Source organism: Schistocerca gregaria, chromosome 8 (genome assembly GCF_023897955.1).
Source record: "Schistocerca gregaria isolate iqSchGreg1 chromosome 8, iqSchGreg1.2, whole genome shotgun sequence".
NCBI lineage: Eukaryota > Metazoa > Arthropoda > Insecta > Orthoptera > Acrididae > Schistocerca > Schistocerca gregaria.
In genome coordinates, this window is record NC_064927.1 from 225,035,128 (window position 1) to 225,044,245 (window position 9,118).

The following is a 9,118-nucleotide window of genomic DNA, read 5'->3' on the forward strand; positions in this document are numbered from 1 at the left end:
ATCTTGTCTTTTGTTTTCATTCTTGAAGAGTGTGGTTGCTCTTTGATGGCCGAGCCACCACCAAAACATAAAAGACCTCACCAACAGCAAGTGAAGCTATTTATTTGTTATCACACCTTGTCTTTTCCTAGTACTCCACACCTCCCATTTAATGTCCACACACACACACACACACACACACACACACACACAAAAAAACACCTGTGCACAGCATATGTTCTGCATCTTACTCCCTAGTTAATATTATTCTGTCATGGTCATCTTTTGATGTACTAAAGAAAAAGTGTGGAATGTTGTTTGCCTGAAGTAGGTACATGTAGACCACATCGAAGATAAGTTTATGTTTTGGAGAAATGTCTGAAATCTCAAAGCAATAATGTCCTTACATGTTAGACTGCAGAAAGGCAAACCTACATCTATAGCATTTGTAGATTGAGAGAAAGCTTTTGATGAAGCTTACTGAAATAATTTATTCAAAATTCTGAATGTATAACGGGTAAAATAACGAGATCGAAAGGTTATCTACACCTTGCGCAGAAACCAAACTGCAGTTATAAGAGCCGATGTACATGAAAACGAAGCAGTAACTGAAAAAGGAGTGGAACAGGCTTGTAGCCTATCCTCAATGTTACCCAGTCTATATTAGAATAGATACTAAATTTTAGGGAGAAGTAGTAAAAACTGAGGTTTGCTTAAGTCATTGTAATTCTGTCAGCGATGGAAAGGTCTCGGAAATGCAGATGAATGAAATGCACTGTTCTTAAAAAGAGTTTATAAGATGAATAACAATAAGATTAAAACAAGGATATTGGAATGTAGTCAAATCTGGCAATCCTGAGTAAATTTGATTAGGAAATATGACAGTAAAAGTAGTAAGCGAGTTTTACTGTTTGTCCAACAATGAGACTGGATGTGGGTTTTAGGCAGTTCCCCACACATGGCTCTAGTAGTGGTGGTGGTGGTGGTAGTAGTAGTAGTAGTAGTAGTAGGAGGAGGAGGAGGAGGAGATTAGTGTTTAACATCTCGTTGACAACAAGGTCATTAGAGACAGAGCACAAGCTCAAATTAGGGAAGGAAATCTGCCATGCCTTTTTAAAAGACCCATCCCAGAATTTTCCAGGTGTAATTTAAGGAAATCATGGAAAACCTAAATCAGGATGGCCAGAGACAGGTTTGAACAATCGTCATCCCGAATGCAAGTCCAGTCTGATAACCACTGCGCCACCTCGCTTGGTTACGATTAGGCGAGTACTGGGTTGCTACTCAAATCCCCCCTTAGTTACGGGATATGATTCCACAATGGAGGGAAGGAAATTGGGGTCTGGAAGCCATCATCCAGTGGATACTAACATTGCCAAATCCAATACAGGTTGACAAATTTTGTCTTTTTGTCTGGGGTTTGCATGAAAATATGAAGTTCTGACTAAATAGACTCCATTGATCACGAATCTGAAGCCTGCTTCTCTACAGCACATCAGTTTTTTGCCCCCGCCCCCCCCCCCTTCCTGCCGCTACTGTCATTGTCAAAAAATGTACCCAGTGAAATTGGAAAGCACTTACAGGACAGTGGAGGCAAAATAAAACAGCAAAATGGTCAAAAAAAGAATTGTGAAAGGCATATGAATTACAAGAAGCAAATATTATGGTGGTCACTTTCCAGGTATTACTTCTGTTGACATTTGCCCGTGAGTGAACACTTGATATCTGTTCCTTTGTGTGTCACTACAGGCAGTAGTCAGACATCATGTTTATTCCCTGCTGACCTTGATAAGAATGCTTCAGAGTTTTAAGTTCCTCTGATGTGTGTGTCAGCCAAATTTTCTTGGAAACTGTTTAAGTGTGACATTCAAATATGTAGTTTTAGAGAGACCTTGCATCCTAACTGTTTAAATAGCGGTAGCAAATCTTCCACTATTTCCTTGTAATTAGGCTGCTTATCCCGGCCAAGGGAATGATTAACAACATTTTTTAATCTTCTCCAAAGTTACTGTTCTATTTCTGTCACTGTATTTGCAAAGTGCTCATCAGACATCAACTTACATATATCTGATCCAACAAATATCTCTTCTTTACATTTTGCAGCCAACAGCTTTGGGAGTCAGCTATGCAGGTACTGGAAACAGTTTCCTGTATTATCCTGTGCTTTCACACACTGCTTCAACAATCCCAGTTTGATGTGCAGTGGAGGCAGTAAAATGTGATCTGGATTTACCATCCCCAAACTGAAAGTTAGATACTGGCATATTCCAACAACAACAACAACAACAACAACAACTCAGGCTAGTTGCAATGATCAGAAGTCAACAACATTAAGTTTTGACAGGTACACCAGTTAAGTATAAACTAAGAATGCGACATTACTAATTCCCATAATAGTAACATCAATTGCAACATACTTCTTACAGAAGCCGAAGCAAACACAGTGTACAAAAATTGAAAATTTCGGATTTAAATAATTTATTACCACAACATGTTTAAGAACAGGGTATGTTACAGTGGTAAAGACAATTAAATTTTTTCTAGGAATTTAAAACATGGGCAGCAAATAGAGTTGCTGTGTACATTAAGCTATTAGACTAGATACTGGCACCGAGCATTAGATTTGTGTGTCCTATAGTCCAGAACAGAATGACACAGTGGAAAGGACTAATGTATCAGTTTGCGAGACGGTACAGTGCACATTTGGTGTACCTGAGCAGTACTGAGCAGAGGCATGCAGTACAGCCATTTATATAAATAATCATGTTACTGACACTGACTCCACAGGAGCTTCGGAAGGCTAAAGTATTGTTTTCAAACCATTTTAAAGTGTTTGGTTGTTAAGGCTTTGTCCATATACCAGATCAAAATAGAACAAAGTGAGATTCCAAAGATAAGGAACTTATTTGTGGGTTACAATAAAATGACAAAAGGTTGCTGACTAATTGATTCACAAAACTCAAGAAAATTTTTAAAGGCAGGAATCTTATTTCTGGAGGATGAGTGCATGCAGGACTGACAATATCAGAACACCGCCTGTAACTGTAGATTACTGTGTGTTCTGACCAAGTGAACAGCATGCTGGATGGGACAAGGCAGCGGAAGTAGTGGTTGTCAACAGTGCTATGAGCGACAGTGCAGGCATAGATCAAGACACAGACTGCATCCTGTATGCTGAGTCGGTGGTAAACATGAAAAGCTTCTGATGGACACTTGTGCTCTAGAAGATAACCAGTCAGTAAGGAGGTCAGCATGTGTACCCAAACCCAAGAAGTACCTGCATTATGTCATCTATTTGGTAAGCGATTTTTTTTTTGTTTTGTTTTGTTTTGGAGAAGATAATATGAACCTGGAGGATGCCATGATGAATAGTGAGAGAAGACCGGATAATGGCAACTAAAGGTGAAATAAAGTCTTTCCAGAAGAATGGTGTATGGGAACTTGTCGACTCGCCAGAGAGCAAAAGCATCATAGTTTACAAAATGAGTATTTAAAAGGATGGTGCAGCACCCTATCATGTTAGACTTATTGCTATGGTATTCACTTTTATGTCTTTCATAATTACAGTGTAATGAAAGACAAGTTATATCTATTTTTTATTTATTTTGGTCTCAAGAATTTTATGTTATTCTATGTACAAGAGATGTAGGACAAGAAATATACATAGACATTCAAAACTGTGACACAAAATATGGTAGGGTAATAATAATAAAATTAAATAGCAAAGCTCAACAAAAATTATGTAACTTACGTGTCAGGCTTATATATTACAATTTAGTACCACTGTCACATTCAAAGTAATATAAATTGTAATACTAACAATAAGTGAAATAAATTTGAGCACATCTTGGATACTAAATGTTACCATAGATTTACATCTCTTTTTCATAATTTACATGCTTAATTTAGTAATGGACAAAATGTTTCTTAAAATTAATGTGAATGGTAATAATAATATAACTTGTTGCTCATTTCTAGCTTTTCTCAATGTTCCCTCAAATCTGCAAATGCAAATGAATTTCTGGTTTTTCAAATGTAGTGTTTAAAATGTTTCACAGATGAATGTAGACAGTGAGGTACTGTCTGAGCATCTTGAAGTTAAATATCTAGGAGAAACAAAGTCATGTCTAGGCATGTGTATAACTATAAGTGGCGTTCAAAAAGAAACGAGACGGAGTCTGGAATGTGCAAACCAGTGACAGGAGAGTAATATCGCGGTGTGTGTAATGAGGTGTGGTTCCAACCAGAACGTTGAAGTTCACAGCCCATCGCTAGAGGGCATACGTGCGCTTCACTTGACTATACACAGCTAGCAGCAGCATGCATCAATCGTCCAACGCTGCCAGTCACATTGCAAAAAGTGACATGGAGGCGTCAAAGAGCAAATGGGTGGTGTTCGTTTTCTGACAGCCAAGGGTCAAGGTGTGGCACAAGCACTTCTGGGAACGGAGGGTGTTGTTAGCCGATGATGCATGGTCTGGAGCACCAAACTGAATTACCAATGACATTGTTCAGCTGGTAGATGCATTCATTACCCAGGACCGCCGAGTGACAGTGAAAGCCACAGCCACTGTGGTCTGATTGAGTGTCAGAAGCGTTCACACCATCATGAAGAAACGATTGCACATGCGCAAAGTGTGTGCCCAATGGGTACCTCACTGTCTTCAACTACACCAGCACCAGGAAGCATGTCAAATGGCCCAATGTCTTGCTCATCTGCGGCGCTATGCTCAGGAAGGGAATGCGTTCCTAGGAATCAAAACGACAAAGTCTCTAGTGGAAGCATCCAGGGTCACCAGTGCCAAAAATAGCCAAGGCCATCGACACGAGTGCAAGGAATGTCATGCTGACATCATCCTTTGACCAAGATGGGCCCCTTGTGATTCACTTCCTGCACAACAGTGAATGCCCAACATTACTCGCAAACCTTGACCACCCATCACCTAGCGATCAAATCAAAGTGACCAGGCAGTCAGACTCGTGGGGTCATTCTGCGCCATGACAATGCAAAGCCTCATGCGGCCAACACAGTCATGGCACTCCTGCAAAAATTCAAATGGGAGTGTCTCGATCACCCTCCAGGCAGTATGGACCTCTCTTCCTGTGATTACACCACTTTTGGTCCCCTTAAAAAGGCTACGAAGGACAAGCAATTCACCTCTGACGACGACGTCCAGCTGTACGTGCGTAACTAAACTATTTAACATTGCAGCCCTGTGAATTTGATGAGACAGCCATTCACTGCCTTGTGTCACAATGGGACAACGGTCAATACTTCTAACATATGGGTACTGGTTTCTGTAATTATGCCTCCGGCTCGTTTCTTTTTTAACACCCCTTGTACAAACTGGGAGGGAAATAACAAAACTCTACCAAAATAGTTATATTTCAGATGTGCTGAATGCTTTAACATGTTTGACTGTACTCCTGTAGGAAAATCAGTGGAGACTGGATTAGAGCTGTGGGATGTGCGGTGTGATTAGGCTCAAGTGGCATAGAAATGACTTGTGGGATGTTCACCATCTATCACTGCTAACACAAAACTACACATAAATTAAGCAGCAAGTATTTTAAGCCAATATAATGGCAAGACCCACCCTATGCAAACCAGGAACCTTGACAAAGTGGTATGGCTTATATGCCCCAAGGATACATATAGCCATAACACAGGCATGGCCACGATAGAGGGTTAACTGTGGAGAAGTCAGACTAACCTATGATTCCTGAAGAGAGTCAGCTATCTTTTCAGTAGTTGTAATGGTAGGGTTGTAAAACTACAATAGACTATCATAAGTAAGCATAGACTACAGTAGTTTCTCTAGTAGCTTCGGTCACTTTATGTGCTACTCGCATTGCCTGTACATTAGATATGTTTCATTCTAATCGGGCATTAATTCATAATGATCACTTTCTTTATGTGTGCGAGCAATAGCTTACTAAAGCCCCTAGAAACCAAAAGTGATGAACCATTTAGAAACTGAGTGAGGACATATAAAGGGCTGTGTAACTCAGTTGTCCTCCAACAATGGAAATTATCCAGGATGGAATGTAACAATACGAGAGAAAGAAAGTTGCTACTCACCATAGAGCGGAGATGCCAAGCAGCGATAGGCACAATAAAAAGATTCACACAGTGATAGCTTTCAGCCATTACGGCCTTCGTCAGCAGTACACACACACACACACACACACACACACACACACACACACACACACTCTCTGCAAGTGCAACTTTCACACACATCTGCAGTATCAGAGAGCTGAAACTGCACAGAGAGAGAGAGAGAGAGAGAGAGAGAGAGAGAGAGAGAGAGAGAGAGAGAGAGAGAGAGAGAGAGTGTGTGTGTGTGTGTGTGTGTGTGTGTGTGTGTGTGTGTGTGTGTGTGTGTGTGTCTACTGCTGACAAAGGCCTTAATGGCCTATGATTGTGTGAATCTTTTTATTGTGACTATTGCAGCTCAGCGTCTCTGCTATATGGTGAGTAGCAACTTTCCTTCTCTCGTATTTTTAGTTATCCTCCAGTCTGTTATATAAAAATAAACAGTGTTTGGAGCAAGATCAAAACTGCTGTTGTTTAGTTCAGGTTTTATTTGAAATGGTTGATTTGTAAAGTGCAGCAGAGGGATGTTGTACCAAGAATAAAGAAATCAATACAGATTGATCATATACCGCTAGAAAATACAATTTCCTCAAAAATAGGTAAAACAGAAAAAATGCAAAATTTATCAAACATCACTTCAGAACTTTTTTGAAGGATCTAAAAATACACAGTGAACTAACACTGAATGACATGCAGCTCTAATTACGCGCAAAAAAAAAAAAAAAGAGAAGAAGAAGATTGGTGAGGAAAGAAACGTAAATGTACGTGTAAAAGAGAAACTAGGAGCTGATAACTCACCAGCACTACCAGTAATCTTACCACTCACTACATCATTTATGTACTGTACCAAAACCACCAAACCATAGTTTTGGTAGAGCGAGACTCTATATGGGGTCAATAATCCAGATAATTGACCCGTGTGGCCTTGTAGCATCAGCCAAACATGGCCTTGTTGTGCTGGTACTGTGAACAGTTGAAAGCAAGAGGAAACAACAAAGGCCTTACTGGCCAAAAGCATTATTTGTGATAGTCTTTTTGTTGTGTACCTGCGACTCGGCATCTCCACTATATGGTGAGTAGCAACTCTTGTTTTCATAATATCGTTACATTCCATCCTGGATTTTCCATTTTTTAATATAGTGTGGATGATTTGAGTTTCTTAAGCTAAGGTGCCACAAGAAATACAAGGTTTCTGACTGTGATACTTGCCATACTGTGCAAACCTTTAACTGAAAATAATAGCTCTTAATGAGTAGATTATAAGGGCATTTTAATTTGTTTGATTTAGTTAATTACATGAATTATTCAAAATCAAATTATTGTTGCCCCTGGAAAGCAGTACATACATAATCTGCAACTAATGCTGGTTGACTGTGTCCCGGTTAAACATTAAAGTAATCTACATCATTTGGTATGAAAGTACATTTTCGACCGGTTTTGTTAACAAAAAATGGAACTTCACAACCACGTCCTGCAAAGCAAATAAATCTCTATTGACAATATGGTGGCACTAATGTTTAGATATGCACATAAAATCAGATCGTGGGCAGCGGTGCAAGGGAGTGGGTGGAGTGGCAAATTCATAATTTTTAACACCAAAAGAGACTTGAAGAATTCAGTCACGATGCTACTACTACACTGTGTTCCAAAGTTCCTGCAGTTTTATGTCAATGATCTTTTATTGCCAGTACTTTAAAAAACTGTACTCTACCATGTCAATATAATCTTAAACATAATAATTATTATTTTTATTAAAATTGCTGACAGTTAACACACAAAAAAGATTAAAAAATGGGCAGTGAATCTGCTTGGCAGGACAGGGCCTAGACCATAGCAGGTGCTACTTGAGTAAACTTCTACCACTTTATACCGTGAAAGGAAAATTTGTGGCACCGATGATTGTTTAAAAAGGTCCAAAAGCATAATTACTGAAAGCTATAGCAACATTATTTCATTACAGTATCAGCACAAAGCACAATGCAAGTGCCAAGTTCTGCACCCTAATGATTAAATAACTATAATAATTGAGCAGTTCTCAAAGTTTAAGACTCAATGCTTCTACACTTTAGTGAATTATCTCCTTTACTCGTAATTATTTAAAATTTCATTTCATTTTTCTGTAGCTTCGAATCCAAGTTTTCACAATAACTACAACTAATGTAACAAGAATGAAATAAGTAACATACACTGATCAGCCAGAACATTAATACCATTGATATTGTATCAATATAAATCCGTCCAGGCAACAGCAATGTCAACTCACGAGGAATGACTGCTAGTCAAACAAGTGCATTGCACATATATTGTCAGTGTGCATGCTGCCCATGTGTAGAATGGGGAAGGTGTGTGGGTATCTGAATTTGATCGAGAGCAAACTGTGATGACCTGGAGGCTCGGCATGAGCTTTTCGGAAGCTGCATGACTTTTCAGGTGTTCGAGGATTGCTGTAGTGAGTGTCTTCAACACATGGTAAAATCATGTCCAGATGATGATGATGTTGGATTGGTTGGTCAGCCATTATTACAGATGTCAGACATCCTAGGCTGGGCAGACTGGTAAAACACGTCAGGCAGCAAACTATGGTGGCTAACACCAGTTTAATGCTGGGAAGAGTAAAAGGATGTGTGAACAAACACTGCACTTAACATTCCTAATGATGGCCCCCACAGCCAATGAACCATGCATTTGCCAATGTTAACACCACTACATTGTCAACTATGACAAATGGGCACATGACCATTAGCAGTGGACATTGGCACAGTGTTTGAGCACTGCATGGTCTGATAAATCCCAATACCTTCTTTATCACGTTGATGGGTAAGAGGAATCCGTCTTCCAGGGGAATAGCTCCTTGACAACTGTACTGTGGGACAGATGCAAGCTGGCAGTAGCTCCATTACACTCAGGGGAACATTCACATGGGCATTCCTGGATCCAGAGGAGGTTGTGCAAGGTACCAGGATGTCCGAGGACTATTGTACACTGGTAGCAGACTACACACACCTCTTTATGATGATCATGTTTCCTAAAGGCAGTGGC